This window comes from Heteronotia binoei, chromosome 1 (assembly GCF_032191835.1).
Source record: "Heteronotia binoei isolate CCM8104 ecotype False Entrance Well chromosome 1, APGP_CSIRO_Hbin_v1, whole genome shotgun sequence".
Classification (NCBI taxonomy): domain Eukaryota; kingdom Metazoa; phylum Chordata; class Lepidosauria; order Squamata; family Gekkonidae; genus Heteronotia; species Heteronotia binoei.
The window spans coordinates 89240883-89261829 of record NC_083223.1 but is presented as its reverse complement, the minus strand read 5'-3'; the positions used below and the strand labels follow the sequence as shown (position 1 = coordinate 89261829).

The window sequence follows — 20947 nt, the reverse complement described above, 5'->3', positions numbered from 1 at the left end:
CATGATGAATTTAAGTCGATTTAATGACCCCAGATATCCTCTGTAGACATTGTAATGCAATTCTTCCCTGGAGACTCTTCAAAGCCAAAAAGGAACCCCACTGTAATTTTTCGTCAGCCAAAGTAAATCTCCTCAGAATTTTATAAGCATGTCTTGGCCATCTCCTTGCCTAGAAGATGTAGGCAGCAGGCATTAGAATCACCTTCTCTGCCCATAACAGAGGTTCTGGTCTGCTCCTCTATGAGAAGCACGTGAATCCTCCATGACACCAAGCCAGAAGTCTAAAAAAAATACTATGGTAATACTTTTAAGCGATGCCTGCTGTTGCGTAGGAATTGCAGCTATCAACCCAATTCACATATGTAATTTATTCACACCAACTTCTATCCTTGGAAGGTGAGGACTCCTCACCTGAAAGGGAGGGGGGGAAGTCACATGTGAATTATAGAGCAGTATTTGCTGGACTGGGGCCTGCCTTTATAAAAGTAAGGTTTTACAGTTACAGCAACTTTACCAAACTTCTTTTTGGTACTTTTTCAAATAAATGTCCTAGCAGCTTCCCATCATACAACACATACAGTAAACTCACAAGAAGTCTGGGGGGAAAAAAACATTAAGCTTAATCACATTTGAATCTTTAAGTCTGCACCAGTGCTCCTTGTGGCTTAAAGACCATAAGCTCTAAATACCACAGAGGTGGCTGCTTCATATTTGAAATGAAAATGTTAAGAGAATTGCTCCTTGAGCATCAAGCAGAAAACCAGGGCCACAGTGCTATTGTTAAGAAACCAAGAAATATGTTAGCCTTCAGTTTCTCCTGTTCCATGTTTTTGCATGTAGTGCCTAGAATGATAGGGCTTTCAACAAGACAAAGATTTCATGGACTAAAAAAGTACAAAATTATTTTTTTAAAAAAAAGTAAATGTTGACCTATTAGGAGTGCCAGATACATTGAATTCAGCAGTTAAGAAGCATTGTTGCTTTAGCTCAAATGTCACACTTGAAACAGAAGCTAAGGAAACCATTTCTGACACTTATTTATAAGAGAGTTTTAGCTTCTCCTGTTAAAATGAGGGCTTGTGTTAATAAAATACTAAAGTAGTAACCCCAACACTTTGGAATCATTAGTCATCAAATTTAGTGTAGTCTTAGTGTTTTGAATCATTACTGTAGCACACAGTTAAACAGATTGTGCCAGGATACCATTTTTCTAGTGGAAAAGATAGAACCGACTTCCCAGAAAGGACATCAAGTATTGGCTTTTATGGATCATCAATTGTGCATTCCCAAGTACATTCCCAAGACACGTTAATTGAATTTTCCCTATGCAATTAGAAATATCAAACCTTCTAGAGTCCTAGATGCGTTACTTTGATTCTTCACTACAAAGAACTGAAGCAGGAAATAACCTTTTAAAGACCACTATATAGGGACAGCTGGAAATGATCCTAATATGGCCATAATAACACAAGGCATGCCATACTGGATCAGAACAGTGATCCATCTTGTCAAGCATCCTGTTTCACACAGTGACCAAACATGTACTCCTGAAGGCCTAACAAAACCAGGCATAGAGGCTACATCTTTCCCCTGATGCTGCCTCCCTAGCACTGATAGGCAGAGGCTTACTGCCTCTGGAGGTGTAGATTCTCTTCAGACATGATGGTCTGTAGAATCTGCCCAACCCCTCTCAAAGCCAGCCATCCTTATGATCATCACTACTCCCACTAGAAGTGAATGGTTAATTTCTTGTTGAGTGAAAGAGTACTTTGTTTTGTCTGACCATACTGAGGCCATGCTTTTCCCATCCAATACATTTCCCATGGCAATGCTACCACACCCAGTACTGATAAGAAAAACTGTCAGTACCAACACCCAAATGGTCCTGCTTTATGGATGAGAAATACATAACATGGTAGTCACTTCTAGATTTTTCCACAAAGTGTTTTTTTACATTTGCTTGAACTTTGAAGCATATGACATGACAATTCTGAGAGGAGGGCCATGAGGATTATTTTTCTGAAGGAAGCAAGGCTGTTGAACACAGTGAAGAAGAGGTAATCACAGAAAGGAAAACTATTACATGAAGATTTATATTTGCTTCATATATTTATAAAAATAGCTGCAAGATCTAAAATGAGAACACTGTAGTTTTATTTCAACTTCAGTAAATGTTACTGAGTTATATAGCAACACAACTCTTCAATTTGGCAAATAAACAAAGGGATGATCCATTCTTTAGAATCATATTCAGATGAAACATTAACATTAAAAATGCTCAGCATACGCATGGATACACATTGTGAAAACACCAGTGTTTTGGTGTAAAGCTAAATGAAAGTGTTTTCAATTATATAAAACAGCCACATTTCTGATAGCTAAAAGGTAAATGTTAGTGTACAAAAACACAGAAGTTATAGTGTCCATAATTAATTAATGTAAGATTCTTTACTTAAACATACAGATTCATTATAATGTGCTGTGGTTAAAGCCAACACTATATGTTCAGCAGAATAAGCACTGAGGCTCTGATTTTACATTAGAAATAAAAGATACAGCACTTCAATAATACACATTTTAGGATTTTTTTAAAACTCCTTTTAAAAATAAAAATTCTATTTTCTTGTCTGAATTCAAAAAATGATTGACTAGTGCACGGATATCAAGTAATAAATAAAACACTCCCAGTGCCTGAAAGACTCCTGAATAAAGAGAAAATTATTTTTGGATTTTCTTCCTGATCAGATATGAAATATTCTGAAACGCCACCACTATAATTTGATAAAAAGCTTGATATCTCCAAATGAAAATAGGACTCAGCACTTTCATTTTTTTCTGTCTCTAAAGGAACCTAGGTAAACTGATTTTCAAAAAATGAAAATCTCAGGCATAAAGGTGGAAGTAATGAAGCAAGTTTAAATATGCGCCTGACCTTTGAAATGAACTGCAATCCGTGTTGTTTGGCCAGGATCTGGCTGTGTAGCTGTCTCCACTGATTTCTACAGCATAAAAGATGTGGGTGTTGGAGCTGCCCTGCTCTCTGGTGGATGTTGACAGGCATCGCTGCGAATATATAAGCACCAGTAGAAACTGCCGTATGTTCAGTGTTCTGAAATACAAAACAAAGAATCCATTAGGATTTTTTAAAGCAGGCATGAGGTTTTGCTTTTGCATTTGTCCTATCAGTATCTGTTCCTTCCCCTTTTTAAAGCACACACAGTTTATGAGAATAAATGTCAACTTCCTGAGGTTATACCTTATTTATTGATGGCAGACTCCAGCACCTAAAAGAAACAATAAATAATAAAGTAGTTAAATATTATAGTATGCTGAGTTAAATCTTTCACACCCCCATTTAACTATATTGTTAAGTGCTTCGTTTCTCTATTATCAAGCTTTAACAGGCAGTTTATTAATGGATAAACTAACAACAAAATTAAATGCATCCCCAATGCAGGGAAGACAGCTCATTTCCTAAAATGATGTGCAATCCATCAAAGATTTTGTCTCAGCAGGATTTATTATGTAGAAGGTAAAGGAAAAAGTGTCCATTCCACTATCTCAGTTTTCTGCATTTATACTGTAGTAGAAGCAACTAATTCATCCACTGGGAACCCTTAATATGCCCAGGGTCCCACCTCTGGTAAACCCTAGGACACCACAACCCCCCCACATCAGCGGAATGCCTTGGCCTTGTTTATTGGCCCTCCAAGGCAACTGGTTAACTGTTGTATGAAATATGATTCTGGAGTAAACAGACTACAGGTATGATCCAGCGGGGCTTTTATGTTCACTTCTGGCCACCCACAGAACAGGTATGGATATCTATGCATTCTATTTCAGTAATTCCACAGGGGTAGCCATTTCAGTCTGTTGCAGCAAAAAAATAAAAGGAATTGAAGGAGAGCCCCTGAATAATTAATTAATACCCCCAATAATAATATTTGTCATATTGAGTAACAATATGCTTTGTCTTCAAAAAGAGGGTGTCTGATGCAATGTTCGTTAGAAGCACAGACAGCCTTCAGTGGGTGTATGTTCACAGATGTGTATTAGGATAACACAAAGGGGCCGCATTGAGAACCTTCTTGCTGGAGCTGATAATGGAAGAAGACAGGAGGAATGGAAAAGTACTAGAAGGAATTGCAAGGGGGTGGGGAATGTTGAATCATATAAGCTATGGGCCTGCCTGCTTGTTTTCGGTGTGAATAAATCTGGCTTCATGTAGAATGATTTTAACTCAGTCATTTGGTGGGCCCATACCCAACTGTGTTCGGCTTATGGTGCCATAAAGTAAACCTCGCTTCAACCCAGTAAGTCTGTGCGGACCTCATTACTTCTCTGCTTCATTTTGGTGCATTGACAATGGGAAATGAACGGGGTTAAGATATTTCCTTTCCCTTGGCTTGTTGTATAGCCATCCGCCTTCCATCCTCGTGGCAGGAAGACCGGACTAGGCGCCACGGTCTGGCTCTCTCCACCCCGGTGGGAGAAGGTGTCCGGTTTGCCAACCAAGATCCCACGCCTGGTTGAACCGACGTGTTCAGGGAATCGGAAGATCTTCAGGATTGTGAATATGAACTGTCTGGGAATTCTGATTACCTCTCCTCAGGAGAGAAGAAGGGTCTGATCACTCCTTAAGCTCTGTCTATTAGGCTCCGCTTTGGAGCTGAAGCACAGAAGCTAGGATTTGGAAGGATTTCTGTGGTGTGTGTGAAGGAGAGAAGACGAAGCCTCTAAGCAAGAGGAATTTTCTATTGTGCAGTTCCCAGTGGGGCGACCTCACTGGGTCATGAGAGAGAGGGAGTGAAAACCCCCAGGGCTCCCTGGCTGCCGGTCCCCTTACTGGCAGCTCCTGTTTTCTGTTTTCCCTAGAAGTGTCTTGTCTAAACATCTGGTGCCATGGGGAACTTAAAAGCCAGAATTCTGGGGAATGTCAGAGAATGGTAGTTCCACATGGACAGGCAAGGCTCCTTTGTCCCTAAACCTCCCCTTCAAGAAAAATCTAACTTTTAAATTTGAATGTCTCTTAGAATACCGAAACCTGGCTTTGTAAGGTAACAAAGACCTCTCTCCCCTTTACAAAATAAAGAAACAGAAAAGCAATTATTTGGACTAAAATTAGACGAGGCCAGTTCTCAAGGGTGAGGCCTGGAGATCTCCTGGAATCACAGCACAAAGTTCCAAGCTGCAGACCCAGTTTTCTCTGCAGGGTAATGGAAGTTTGGTGTGAGTGAGAGCTCAGAGCCTGGTTCCCTTGGGATCTCATCTTTCTTTAGATTTCCATTCTAGATCTCTAGCAATCTGTGCTGTCTGAATACGGCAACCCCATTCAGGAAATAAAACTAACTGCAGAGAATGTGGCCTTGCCCAAAAGATCAGGTCTATGTTAGTGTGACGAAGTCTGCCACCTGTCTGGCCGAGGTGGGTCAGCAGACTTGCCAATTGATAGTCCAACACAGGTCCAAAGTTTGGTACTTCTCCCAGAAACACCAAGAAAGTAGGTTGCCACCAGACTGGATAAATCCTTTAGTGCAGAGGCCCCAGTCAAGCCTCTGCCTATTTGGAATACTCTAGAGAAAACCAAGCCACACCACTGCAGCAAGGGTTTCCCCAAGTCAGTTTTCACAAATTGGTAGTATGCACCGCCAAAGGCTAGTGGGTAAATTTGGCTCGGATTGTGGTGGCCCTGAAACAAATAACCACAAAAATAAACTTAAAGAAAGTTTATTTTACAAAATAGGCATGAAAGCATTAGTTTTAGTGAGCCATACAAAATAACAACGTTGTTCAATATAACTAGCTAACTGGGTATAAATTCAGAGAGCTAGATATTATCATACAGAGTCCAAATGTCCAGATGGAATCCAAGGGTTTCCCCAAATGGAATCACGTCAGGAGGCTGTTCAGCATAATAGGCTCTAGTCTCAGTTAGGCTAGGCAAAGAAATGCACTCATGATGTTATTTTTATGCCTCCCAGACCCTCATGGTGTAGCCAATTAAGGCTATTTAGCTATCTCAGCACTAAAATTAAGTTGGTGCATGGCTACTACATTACAGTTAGCCCAAAAGAACTTAGGTTCAGCCCTTTTAAAATGCAGCCAGGATGCAAACTAAACAAATACAATTTATTGCCATAATTGAGATATTCAGAGAGTTATACCTTTATTTTCACTTTTAAAATGCCAGAACCAAATACCTCTGAGAAAGAGATTAAACTAGTTTTGTTAAATATTTACTGCTTCAATTCTATAAATTTCAGGCTCAAGGAAAGGCCTCTAAGCATGTACAAAGAATGCCTAAGTTCAGCCCAAATTGGAGCCTGGCCTAGAGAAGTTAAAAGATTGCAAATCTGCAGTCCTCCTGCCCTTCCCCCATTAGGGAAAGAATGCTAATCCTCTTCTCCTTATTCAATCTGAAATCTTTAACAGAACCAGAAAAGGCAAAAGGAATAATAATTGTTTTTAGAATGCAGTGCCCTGAGACATTAAGAAGGAAATAAAATTTTCACCTCATCTCCTCTTAAAACACAAGCAACCAGGTGTCTTTAGAGAAAGAGACCTGCCTTCTTTTATAAATCAGATCCATAACTAGGCAGGGAAGAAGAAATTTGGTCATTTGAAAATCTTAAGTATGTGACTAAATTGATGGAAAACTACAGGTATCACCTTTTTCACATGCAAATAAGGAAACACCCAGAGCTTGAATTTTCTCCTCTCATAATCAGAACGAAAATCTTGTCTCTGATACAAAGCTAATCCAGTCTCCTTAGAAGAAGTAAATTGCCAACATCTTTGCAAAGAGTCAAAGTTTTCTCTTTTGCAAAGAACTTTTGTCCTAGCAACTTTTACTGGATTTTGGCTAGGAAAACTTTTGCAGACCCTCTTTAGCTGTTTTAGGAAAGAAAAGGCACTTAGCCAAATGTAGTCTTAATTGTAGAAATAAGAAGTGTAAAATCTGAGCCCCCACCAGGCAGATATCTCATCACCTTCCCCATCTTGCATTTAAAAATTGCTTAACCTGAAAAAAACTGTATCCTGGAAAATTTATCAAGATCAGATAAGAGAATACTGGGATTAACTGCCCAGCAATGTTTATTAACTTCTCTTTCTATCTTTTGTTAAACCATTTTTCTCTCTCCCAGCCTTAGAGAGAGAAGGATCTTTTATATATATGCTCCATGGTATCTAAGGGGGAAGGCACAATTGAGATATTTTTCTGAATTCTCATCTTCTCCTGATTTGGGGTCTAAAGATACAAATTCAAACTTTTGAATTCTGCAAGAATGTCTCCACAAACAAAATGAGTAGTCCTAGATGCCTGGAGGGAAGATATGCATATGTTGAAAGAAGCAAGCCAGTTTGAAAGCTCCCTAGCTTGCTCAAAACAGTACTTTGTTTTGCAAGGGTGCCAGTCTCCAGGTGGAACCTGGAGATCACTCCCAAAAATATAATGTAATGCCCAGAACATTAAGGCCAGTGCCTCTGGGAGAGAAAGTGTCCAAGAAAATGGACTGCACGCCTTGTAATCTTCAAATTTAAATCAAATATTCAGAAATCTCCAGCCTGGAGCTGGCATCCCAAAGTTCCACTTACAGCTAAACTTTCTCTGCTAGAGAAAAGACCCTGCCTGTAAACTGCCCTGAGGCTAAGAGTCTAGTGGTTGTTATCAGTTTCCCTCGTACTTAGATTTTGTAGCTTTAATTTTAAGGGGAACACTTTTAAGATATTCAGCTTGTGATCTCCTTTGTTTTAAAGAAATGGTGCACCTAATAGAAGATCTTTTGTTATTTTTTTTTTATCTGAGATAATGGGATAAAAATTTATAACCGCAATTTTGGGTTTACATGGAACATCTGTTCCGCTAAAGCAATATGGTATCAAACCTTTTGGAAATTTTATTTCTCTTGTTATTTTTGTTAAGTACATACCAGGAACATGTGGTCTTCAAGTGTTATATCTAACAGTTTTCTATCTTACTTTGAACTGCTACCAATTTTTCATTCAGTTAAAACTGAAAATGCCTTTTGTTGTTGGTACTAAATTTTTATTTTCTGAAAGGAACAGTCTTCTAAAATTCTACCTCACAAATTTTGGTTCCTACAAAACCTCTTTTCATTTGAAGTTATAGCATGTGTTATAGAAGAACATCGGTATTCTTCCTTGGGTAAAAGTACCCTCTCACTGTGCATCTTCTCTCTTAAATCTTGAGAAACTAATACTTTGTTTTACCAGTGATCCAGTTATTCTCAGTGTCGTGTTTCCCATAGAAATACTTTTTCTAGATTTGTTGGTAATTCACTAGGCAAAATTCCTAAAAACTCTTGGTCTTCATTAGAAATCTGGACTTTAATAATGTTCTGCATTCCTCAAATGTATATCTTCATTTGCTCTCTTCATGTCATTTATAGTTATGTTCCATCTATGAACAGTGCATATCAATCTTCCTATTTAGCTATTTGGTGAACCTCTTACCTGTGGAAAGAGGCATCTATATGCTTATCTATCTTATTTTATGCCTCCATCTATAGTATCTTGTTAGAGCTTGACCTTTTCTGAGTGTTTTTGTTTAGAAAATCCTTTCTATGTTTCATGTTCTTACCATGGTAGGACTCCAGTTCTGCTTGATTTTGTGTTTCAATCCAGTCTCCAGTCCTGGCCAGGCTTGCCACTGGATAACACATTTCCATTTGCTTGTTTTAAGTTTCTGCCTCTCCATTATTTCAATCTGTTTTGTCAAGGTGTATTAACTAGAATTTGCTTTCCAGGATTGTTTTGTTATATATAAAGGAAACCCGGACCTGAAATTCAAGTTTAGTGCATGCACATCATTATATAGTAGTTTTAAGAATTGCTGGTATGTCTGTTAAGAATTGTTTGTTTGAGGATTAACTAATATTTGCTTTTAAGATTTTGTTTTAAAGTTTGTTGAAACCCACTCTAACACCTATGTGAGACCCACAGAACTTTTGGATGAGCTTGCACAGAGGACAATGGGGTTCAGTGGGACTTGAACACCCCACTGATTTCCAGTGGTTTAAATTCTCTGATCCAGTTCTCTAATCATTTTGGGTCTGATCCCTTGCATACATGTATATTAAAGCTGGCATTGTTCTATTGAGGCCTCCGTTTTGTTTTGTGTGTTTGTTTTTGAAGTTTTTCTTATTTTTGACAATTTCATATATTCCAAAGCTATAGCGAAAGTTTTTCTTCCCTTTTTGTCACCATTTTCATAATCCAGGGGTAACCCCAACTCCGGTAATCTCTCCTTGGAGCTCCCATTTTGTGCACAATTTCATGTTTTCTTTTTTTTAAGATTCATATCTGTTGCAACAAAGTAAAAAGCCTATCATGAACCTCTAGGTATACGCTTTCTATATGGATGTGCACTAGCTTGAATCATGAGAAGTGATGCATAGGTATATATTGTGGATTTGTGTTCTGCATAATGTATGGTGTATGAAATCTTCCCTTTAACATTGGAAGGCTAGAGACCTTGTCAAACTGAAACTCCGTGTGAGGAGGAGGAAGTCTCCAGTCCAAAGCAAGTTTGGTAATCTAGCTAATGTGTGTAACCCTATCTCAACAGGGTTGGACTCAAGTTATGGCAATTTGTGGACAGCCAAGGAAAGCTTTAAAGGGGAAAAGCACCTACTATTGTTTTGTTTATTTGTTTCTCCAAGTATGTATTCCAGGCTCTTCCATATCTACCCAGAGGTCCTGAAATTTGCCTGGCCATGCCTCATTGATGTTGGAAGGAAGGCCTCCTCCAGAACCCCATCCAAACAGAGTTGTGGAGAAAACTCATTTCCAGTGAAATTCCTCTGCCTAACAAAAGGCTAGTTGCCCCAGCTGATCACAACAGCAGCCCCATTGCCACTTCCAAGTTGTGTTTCCAGAAAAAGAATTCCTTTTGGCTGCAGCAAAAACAGATTTCCCTGTGAAAAGATTGTCATGCATAGAGCACGCAAACCCTCCATGAACTCAAGAAAGAAGATCTTTTGTTAGACTAAGGGAGGAGGGGAACAAGGAATTAGTCAGGAAATGGTTTTTCTATTGTAAATAATGTGGCCAAATGTGGACTGCCCCCAACTGGCAATGGTTCCAAGTATGTCTGAATGTGTGTATCTTAATCACCTAGGCTACAACAAGATGTTTGCCATAAAGGCACATGAGTAGGTCCAGTTTATAGCATGTCACTTGCAAATGTCCCTTATTATTGCTTATGTGTCTTAGAAATTGAGATGAGTTCTTGTATTCTTGCATCATAACTAGTAATGTTTTATTGATAAAGAAATACATTCCCTAGGATCCTTCCAAGATTTATGTTCACAAATTTAAACTGGACATATGTAATTATTCAGTGCATATACTATGAATGGATTTCCCTGTTCAAGTGATTGATTATCTCAAAAATGAAATGTATCTCTAACCTCCCCTTTCTTCTGCCTCCTCCTCAAGATTGTCCCAAATTTCAGTGATAGTTAGTTTTCAGTACCAAGAGACATAGTCCCCTTTTTCCTGATTGGATTTTGTTTTTTACTTTTAACTCATGTATAGCCTATTTTTGGTAGTTGGCATTCCTAAGCCCTTTCCTTTTGTCCCAACTGTGTCTCAACTCTGGTTGTTTGAAGTCTGAATGGCAGCGCATCATGAAATGTGGCACACACTCTCCAAGGATTGGGCAGTGCCAAAGGGGGGGAATTGATACCAGAGTGCTGCCGAATAAAGAGGGTAGCCTTAAGAGACATGGGGGGGGGCCCTCTCAAGCTAGCCTGTGTGCCCAGAAAGGCCCCATGATGGAGACCAGGAAAACTCCATATTGAAAGGCTGGGCTGCATAGCCTCTGAGTGACCTTCCCCCACACACACACACACATCTTTTCTAGATGGGAAAATACTGGGATGTGCCAGTGTGAATGGATAATCCCCTCACTGTCTCTCCTCCTCCTGTGACCCATCTTTACCCCATCTCTGTCAATATACTATTTTGTTACCCCATTATAGTGTCATTTCAGTCTTTCCTGGGAATGTCGAAACCAAATTGTCACCTAGCTGCCCTTCCTGAGTGGTCATACAGAATTAATTTTTTTAATGATGATCAGTCTCCTTCAGACTTAAATAAGATTTCAGAGACTGAAAGGGGGAATGAAGGAGAACCCCTGAATAATTAATACCCCCAATAATAATAATATTTGTCATATTGAGTAAAAATATGCTTTGTCTTCAAAAAGAGGGTGTCTGATGCAATGTTCGTTAGAAGCACAGACAGCCTTCAGCAGGTGTGTGTTCACAGATGTGTATTAGGATAACACAAAGGGGCCTCATTGAGAAGTTTCTTGCTGCAGCTGATAATGGAAGAAGACAGGAGGAATGGAAAAGTACTAGAAGGAATTACAAGGGGGTGGGGAATGTTGAATCGTATAAGCTTATGGGCCTGCCTGCTTGTTTTCGGTGAGAAGAAAACTGGCTGTATGTAGAATGATTTTAACTCAGTCATTTTGGGGGCCCATGCCCGACTGTGTTCTGCTTATGGTGCCATAAAGTAAACCTTCCTTCAACCCAGTAAGTCTGTGAAGACCTCGTTATTTCTCTGCTTCAGAATCTAGCATCATTTTGTAGACTAACAAAAGTTTATTTCAGCATAAGATTTAATGGACTAGAAAAACAGCAACAACGGGACCACAGTATTGCTTGCATTTAATGACCCTTTGGCCCTAGATTTTTTTTTCATATTTTCTACATAAAGGGCTGCTTTGCTAAAAGGCCAGGAACTGTGTTTGCAAATTAGTCTAAAGAAAATGTAAAAATAAAAGGCTATTTTTTCTGTCTAGCTGTAGAGCCATATGTTTGTTTGTTCGTTTGTTTTTAAAAAGCAGGATTCTTAGGATTCCAGAGAATTGGTCTGTTGCAGCAAGAAACAGGGGAGCAGTAGCATGTTCAAGATTAACATTTTGTTATGGCACAAGCTTTTTGTGGACTACAGCACCCTTCTTCAGTTGTAATTAATGACTTCTAGGATTAGGGTTGCAACCTCCAGGTAGGGCCTAGAGCTCTCTTGGAATTACAACTGATCTCCCGATAATAGAAATCAGTCCCCTGGAGAAAAAGGATGCTTTGGAAAATGAACTCTATGGAACTCTACTGAAGACCTCCCCCTCCCCAAATCCTGCCCTGCCTAGGTTCCAACTCCCAAATCTCCAGGAATTTCCCAGCACAGAGTTGGCAACCCTAAAGGGGCACTTTTTTTTCAGAAAAGGAAGCATTTAAGAGAAGGAAGAAAGGCTTTTTGTAGAAAAAGCCCAGCAGGAACTTACTTGCATATTAGGCCACAGCCCCTGAATTTGTGAGCAAAGTATGGGGAGGGAAGAGTTTGGGGAGAGGGAATATGATATCACAGTAGGAATTCCTCAGTAGGAATATGATACCACAGAGTTCAGTCTCTGAAGCTGCCATTTTCTCCAGAGAAACTAGAGTTGCCAACTGTAGACTGGAAACTTCTGGAGTCTGGGGGGAGGAGCTTGGGGAGGGCTCAGTGGGGCATTATGCCACAGAGGCCACCCCACCCCACCCCCACCAATGCAGCCATTTTCTCCAAGGGAATAGATCTCTGTAGTTCAGAGTTCAATTATAATTCTGAGAGATCTCCAGGCTCCACCTGAAAGTGAGTAACCTTAATGGAAAACAGTCTGCTTATCTATCTGAATCTCACAGTTTTCTGGAAAAGAGTTTTCCAGATTGTTTCCCCTACTGCAGTTCTTCATTGGCTCCCAGTTTGAAGTATAAATTATAATCTACTTAGTTTGCACTACAGATGCTTTTTTGCTTTGGCAGAAAATCAGCTTTATTTATAGATTAAAATTTTATCCCTCTATAGATACCTCTCTACCTCTATCAAGACCAATATTTCTATCAAGAAATTGAGAAAAATATTTAAGGAGCTACATTTGTATTATAACAAATAGAAAACTTCACAAGAAGTAAAAATTATCACGTAGTATACTGTAGTTTGAAGTTTCTAAAAAGTCTTGACTAGGTTAGGTGTGTACCCACTAACACAATGGGAACTGCTTATTCATGCTGCTTGTTCTCTGCTTCAGTAAAAGGAGCTTCTCTCACCATAACGTCAAAAAAGAAATGTATTTTTATTCCAAAACGTTAGGTTCATCTTTCAGATTTCTGCAGTATGTTTATTCTCTTGAGAAAAGTGTATGCTATAAATGGTTTCATTCAGGGGTGGAATTCTAGCAGGAGTTCCTTTACATATTAGGCCACACACCCCTGATGTAGCCAATCCTCCAAGAGCTTACAAGGCTCTTTTTTTAAGCTCTTGGGGGATTGGCTACATCCAGGGTGTGTGGCCTAATATGCAAAGGAGATCCTGCTAGAATTAACCCCTGTTTCATTTAAACTACCAAAGAATACATCTTTGGAACGAGTCACAGTAGCGATGAGAGTCTCTTCCAATCACTGCAGCAACATGTAGCCAAGTCAGATCAGGTAGAACTAAACTGATGCATACAGAGATCTTCAAACATGAACATACCTATATTATAAAAACCACAATTATATTTTAATTTTCAGTTAACTATATAACCCTGTTGTTCACCTTTTTAGTCAGTTGGCAGGCACTCATTTTTTAAAGACTGTTTCACATTACTTACTCCCTCAAGTGGTTCCAGGACAAATTTTGTATAGCCAGTTTCCTGAGAATACTGGAACTCTATAGTACCTTCTGTAATAAACTAAGTATTTATAAATGTACAACTTGAGCATATAAAAGACATACAGGAATAAGGGTTTCCAAATCTGGGTTGGGAAATTTCTGAAAATTTTGGGAATGGAGCCTGGGAGGGGAGGGTTTAGGGAGGGGAGGGGCCTCAAAAAGGGTATAATGACAGAAGGAGAAGATTGGATTTTTATCCTGCCCTTCATTCAGAATCTCAGAGCAGTTTACAATCTCCTTCCCTTCCTCTCCCCACAACCGACACCCTGTGAGGTAGGTGGGGCTGAGAGAGCTCTTTCAAGAACTGTGACTGACCCAAGGTCACTCAACAGCAACATGTAAAGGAGTGGGGAATCAAGCCCAGTTCTCCCAGATCAGAGTCTGTGTACTTAACCACAATACCAAACTAGCTCTCAAAAACAGTATAATGTCATAGGGCCTACCCCCCAAAGCAGCCATTTCCTCCAGGGGAACAGATTTCCAGAGATCAGTTTTAATTCTGTTTGTACTAGTCACAAAGCAACATCAGTACAATTCAATACACAAAATATCAGAATTAGCTACAAAGCTTCAAAATTAGATTTTCCTCCATCCATCCATATCAGGAATCCTCAGGTGGGGCCTGGAGATCATCTGGAATTACAAATATCTCCAGACAACAGGTATCTGTTTCCCTGGAGAAAATGAATGCTTTGGAAGGTGAACTGTGTTAGAAGAACAGACTGACAATGTTTCTTGCTCAGTCCTCCAAGGCTACAAACACCATAGAGCAAGCTAGATAACTAGGACAATATCAGTCTCCTTCCTGTCTGCTCTGCTTTCACTCACCTTCTCTAACCAGTCGAATGCAATCTCAGGGAACTTCCTTTCTCTTCGTTCACCTCCTCTTCCTTCTTCTTCCCCGCATGCATCAGGAGGAATAACATGGTGTCTCTCTCCTAGGGTTGCCAATCCCCAGGTGGGGGCGGGGGATCTCCAGGTTTGGAGGCCCTCCCCCCACTTCAGGGTCGTCAGAAAGCAGGGGGAGGGAAATGTCTGCTGGGAACTCTGTTATTCCCTATGGAGATTTATTCCCACAGAAAATAATGGAGAATTGATCCACGGGTATCTGGGGCTCTGGGGAGGGGTTGTTTTTTGAGGTAGAGACACCAAATTTTCAGTATAGCATCTAGTGCCTCTCCCCAAAATACCTCCCAAGTTTCAAAAATATTGGACCAGGGGGTCTAATTCTATGAGCCCCAAAAGAAGGTGCCCCTATCCGTCATTATTTCCTATAGAAGGAAGGAATTGAAAAGGTGTGCCGTCCCTTTAAATGTGATGGCCAGAACTCCCTTTGGAGTTCAATTATGCTTGTCACAGCCTTGATCTTGGCTCCACCCCCAAAGTCCCCAGATATTTCTTGAATTGGACTTGGCAAACCTACTCTCTCCTGACCTGAGCTAAGCAGATGGCCTACTACTTACCACTGATAAGGCTCCACTATATTTGGAGGGAGTACACTCTCAATATTGACTTCTGAAGTCAGTCAGACCATATGTCCTGAGGAAGATGCACTTATTCAAGGCAACTATTTCTGCTCTTGAAACATACACTGAAAGTGGAGATTTTTAAAAAGTAGGCTAAAAATGTAAATAATTGGTTAACACCACAGATGGGAATACTTACTTAATGGGGAAAAAACATTTAGGCTCACCAGCGTGAGAGAATATTTATAGCACATACATTTCATTCATATATGAAATAAATAAATAAAATAAAAATACAAGAAAATATATTCAGCTAGCTAAAAGTAGAGAATGATATTGCTTACACTACTATGTCCTACACAACACTGCTTCTTTATAGTACTGTAACTCTGTTTGCTCAAGGTGCGGGGGAAAGGTTTGGAAGTGACACAACAGGGCTGGTAACAGACGGCCGGTTTGGGGCGGCTTGCAGTGGTCCTGAACAAAGCCGGTCTGAAGAAGACTGCCCCGGAGCTTCCAGATGGTGGTGCAGGAAGGGGCAGGCCTTGGGCGGCGGGGGAGCATCTGGAACACTCCCGCATCCCTCTCGCGGCTCCCCAGGCGCTCTCCAGGCATCTCCCGGCTTTCCAGATGGCCAGGAGGTGCTGCAGTGAAAAGGTACCACTTTGAAAGTGGTACCTTTTCGAGCCAGCTCCCAGCCAGCCTGGGACAGAACCGGGGTGGGACGGGGACAGCAGGCAAATATGCGCGTGTGGATGCACTTTTTTGGTCTGCCTGCCTCCCATCCCTCAGGCGGCTTTAAACGCCTGTCTGTTCTCACCCCAGTAGTACCAAATGGGAGATAACCACCTCCCACCCATGTGCACAGCTGAGGTGTCTGGAGTCCACTGCCACCCTCAGTTGATTAGCCTTTCAGAAGGCTGGAAAGCAGCTGCAGACTTTTCTCTTCATCCAGTGTTACCAATCAGCTCATGGACAAGGCCACATCATGGCCATGTAGGCCAACAACTCTGCCTTCAGCAGTTAGAGAATTGAGTGGGAGAAGCCTGACACTATAAAGCTAACTGGCATGAGAAGGAGCAGCTCCAATCCTTGAAACAGTAGCTAAGTCATTTTTCATGACTGGGGATTTCCAAGGGTAACAGAGGTCTTGAAAGGCCTGGGAGCACAGCAAAACTGCCTGCTAGGGACAGCGCCCCAAGGCTGGCAAGGGTTCATGTAGTAGAATCTTGCAGCCCAGGACCAAAGAGGACTCCCAAGCTCAGCTATTCAAGCATCCCAAGAGAAGGGAAATGACCATTTGAGAGGGAAGAACCAGCCTGTGGAAAAACACAGAACCCCCTCCTTTTTTACACTGAGGCTCAAGTTACCGTGAACCTTTGTTCTTAAGTTATAAATACTGTCCATAATGCTGTTTTGCAGGAATGCATCCGCAGTGTAATAGAAGGCATTACTATATATTCACGAATAGCTACTTTTCAAATAACTTGGATCCAAAATGTGACTGACCTAAAACATTATCTAATCCAACTATGTTTTTAAAACCAAAACTAGGCTTTTTCTATTCATAATCTTATTAGGTATTTTTTCATACACATTTGGCTGTGTACACCTCAAGAGACCACTAAAAATATTAGCAATATAAGTTAATAATATGCATGTTGTTTAGTTAGTAGCATCCCTCAGCTCTTTAAACAGGGTTTTACATCTTCAAAGGCTTTTGCATACATTAATTGGTTAATATGTTTTCTCTGGAACTCACAGCATAACCAGCACATGCATATTCCTAAAATTATATACGTCTCCAGATACAGGTATTATACCAACTGTTAAATTATATACATATAGCATAGACATTTCCTTATACCCAAATGTTCATGAAATAATTATAACTACAAATTATGATATACTAAAATTAACAAGATTAAGGCAAGGGTGGACTGAAGGACCAGAGCTGCTTCCTTCAAGTATAGAGAATATACCGGAATGGAGGCTTGTGCTGAGTTGACTGAATAACGACAGAAAGCATATGGTGTGAATGTAGATATAACAATTTAAAAACCTGCTACAGCATCTCTGAACAAGAAAAGGGGCATATAAATTACTACTGCTGCTGCTACTACTACATGAATCACCCATCCCAGCACATGCCAGGTTCTTGGTAATGTACAACAATTGTTAAAATAGTACAGCATAATATAGATTTAAAACAACACACAGTCTACATTAGTTGAAATTATAAAAGCCTTAAAATTCAGATGGCGCCCTATATGTTATTGTACAACATCCTGGACTATCTGCATAAATTGTTTACATGAAAAAATTAGTTGAGATTACTAAACATACTACAATATCCAAGGACAGTCTCCATTCAGTCTCTCACTGCAACTGCCTGCCATACTACACCCAGTTTAGTTCTTAGACCTTTCTTGCCTTAAGCTATCTTTCAATCCTGATTCTACATGACAGAAGTTCTTTCCCTGGGTTTCTAGACAGAGATCAGCTAGAGATACTTCTTTCCTCCTTCTTCCACCTCAAGATTCCTTCAATACAGTGTCAATGTAAAATAATCTATGCAAACAATACTAGAGGGAGCAATGAGCTGTGAGGGGAAACATATTTTGTTGGGGAACCAAGAGAAGAAAAAGGATGACAATGCAACTCAGAGGCTACTAAAAGAGAAGGAGCAGCACTTTAAAAGAATGAATGCTTGAACTGTAACCATGCAGTCCATAGCTCTTTGCTGAGGAGTTGTTTGGAAACAAGTACCCTTCATTTGTAATACTCCAGGAGTTCATACGCCAGGCATTTTGGATCAAATGTACACAAGATGCCAGGATGACAAGCCTTACATTCCTGTCTGATCAGAGGACCTTGGAAAGGTGTAAGATTTTGGTTTGACCAAGCTGTTACCCCTCTCTTCACTCCAAGATATGCATCAGCTGAACTAGAGTTACCAGTCCCCAGATGGGAGCAGAGGTCCCCTGAATGGCAGACTCCAGTGTGTCACTAGCCAGATGTCTAGTGAGGGACATCTGCCCCCACCACCCACAACCTGGCACAGGCACAACATCCCCAGCATGATGGCATCACACAGAAGTGATGTCATTATGCTGGGGACTCTGCATGGTGACACTTTAGTATCATAGCAGAACACTGTCCTTTCCCCTGCACTCTCAAAGAGCTCCCTCCCACCCCCGCTGGGGAGGGAAGAGGACCTAGCAACCCTAGCTGAAACAATAGCATTGCCTCACCCCAGAGCTAACACTATTTACCTGGATCACTAATTGTTGTATATTGAACTCTGTCTTGCCAGAGCTCGAGCCTTCAGCTAGGCTCTTAAGAACTCTGAGCTTTGCCCAATCAGGAAAGAGACTATTTCAGAGGGAACTGATTGGGCCTTCAATGAACATTTGGATTGGCTGACTTTTGGGACACTTGTAACATTGTATGTAGTTATTAAAATATGATTGGCTGGAGACAATGTCTGGAGTGTATGTAAGTGGGGATATTGTTGGGCTGTTTTGTGTGGTGTGCTTTGTGAACTAAATAAATCACTTGTTTTTGAGAAAGAGCTGTTCCGGCGTCAGTTTATAATACTAACCCTATCAATCTCCCACCATTTTCCTCTTGCCCACACTTTCCCTCACAAAAGAATCCCCTAACATAGGCTTCCCATCTAACACAAAGGAAGGGTCATCAAGCAATATTTTTAGTGTAATTAGCAAGCCATCAACACTTCAAATTACCAGAGGAAGTGATCTAAGTTTCAACTCAAACTTTGTTTCACATTAGGAAGCCCTCCCAAATCATCGCCTGTTTCTTTATCCATTTGTGGGAATGTTATTCAGCCATTCACAGACACCTCTAGCTAATCTTATCAGAAGCACATTAACACCTTAGTTTATACCGACCTCAACTCTCATGCAAATTGTTACAAGTTTTCCACGTCTTTTTTTCTCCTGGGAAAGCCATTTTTGTGGTATTATTTTGAGGCATAAATGTCAGACTGCTGGGGTTGCCAGCCTCCAGGCTGGGCCTGGATGTCTCTAATGTTTACAACTGATCTCCAGCTGGAAGAGATCTCTTTGTAGAGTGGATTCTATGGCACTGTACCATGCTGAGGTACCCTCCCCTCTCCAAACCCCACCCTCTCTCGGATCCACCCCCAAAGTCTCCAGGTATTTTCCAACACAGACCTGGCAACCCTACTCAGGACACATTTTCCCTATAAAAATCGTACTCATATCTCAGTGTCTGTGTGTGTTTTCTTGGATCGAAACTACACACCCAAGATGCCGTTTGTCTTGCCTTTCTGCTGGACCTTGCCTCTTCTGGACCTGCAGCTATTGCTCCTCAAACCCCCTGGTATATTCCTTCTCAAACCTGTATTGTGTGTTTGTCTTCAGTACGCATTCATTCTTTATATTCTTGTACTATTTTATTATTTCCTCTTTTAATAAAACAACCTTTCTTGGTTAAGCAATGGATTGGTTATTTCTGAGAGCTAAGGGAAAAATTTTAGTATACAATTTGTGAAGATCTTGCTGTTGCCTCCTCTTGCAAAATTAATAGGGTCTCCTTTAAGAACTAATATTTCCCTGTGCAAGCACCGAGTCTTTACCGACCCATGAGCTGATGTTTTTTGGCAGATTTTTTGTTTCGGGGTGGTTTGCCATTATCTTCCTCAGTTATCTACACTTTATCCCCAGCAAGCTAGGTACTCATTTTACCATCATCAGAAGGATGAAAGGCTGAGTCAACAGTAAGCTGGCTACCTGAGTCCAGCTTCCGCAGGGATCAACTTCAGGTTGTGAGCAGAGCTTGGACTGTAGTACTGTAGCTTACCACTCTGCACCATGGGGCTCCTCCTCAAACACTAGGAGATAACCCTTATGGGTAACAGGAGAAAAAATGTAGGGGAAGGGGTTACAAGGAATGCAACAGAGTTCCAGAAAAAGAACCCTAACACAGTTAACTATGTAGATCAGCTCAAATGGTTTTGAAAATGCAATAGATCACAGCCTCTGCAACTATGCCCTGGGCACCCCCTCACAAAAACAACAGCCAGTGGTCCTTTGCACATGCCATAAAACACACACACAGAAATGTGGGTGCTTCTGGTATTTGAAACAGTTGGCAATATATGATGGGGTGTATTCATGGCTGGCCCTGCCTCTCAGCAAATTAGGGTGCTGGCCTTCTGGGGGCACTGAATTGGGTGCCCCTTCCATGTGATTCAATGATGTTATCAGTGCAGGGGTAGGTAAGGTTGCCAATCCCCAGGTGGGGGCAGGGGATCCCCCGGTTTGGAGGCCCTCCCCCCGCTTCAGGGTCGTCAGAAAGCGGGGGGAGGGGAGGGAAATGTCTGCTGGGAACTCTGTTATTCCCTATGGAGATTTATTCCCATAGAAAATAATGGAGAATTGATCCACGGGTATCTGGGGCTCTGGGGGGGGCTGTTTTTTGGGGTAGAGGCACCAAATTTTCAGTATAGCATCTAGTGCCTCTCCCCCAAAATATCCTCCAAGTTTCAAAATGATTGGACCTGGGGGTCCAATTCTATGAGCCTCAAAAGGAGGTGCCCCTATCCATATGATTTCCTATGGAAGGAAGGAATTGAAAAGGTGTGCCGTCCCTTTAAATGTGATGGCCAGAACTCCCTTTGGAGTTCAATTATGCTTGTCACAGCCTTGATCTTGGCTCCACCCCTAATGTCTCCTGGCTCCACCCCCAAAGCCCCCAGATATTTCTTG

The 20947-nt window shown here is 40.9% G+C and overlaps 1 long non-coding RNA gene across 1 annotated transcript in view; it reads right to left on the bottom strand.

Moving 5' to 3' along the window:
* The window catches only part of LOC132570610 (uncharacterized), a 336632-nt gene that overhangs the window by 276851 nt on the left and 38834 nt on the right, over nt 1-20947 (bottom strand). Inside the window, exon 2 of the long non-coding RNA XR_009555334.1 lies at nt 2933-3109. This is a non-coding gene — a long non-coding RNA (uncharacterized LOC132570610). The remainder of the gene's footprint in view (nt 1-2932; nt 3110-20947) is intronic.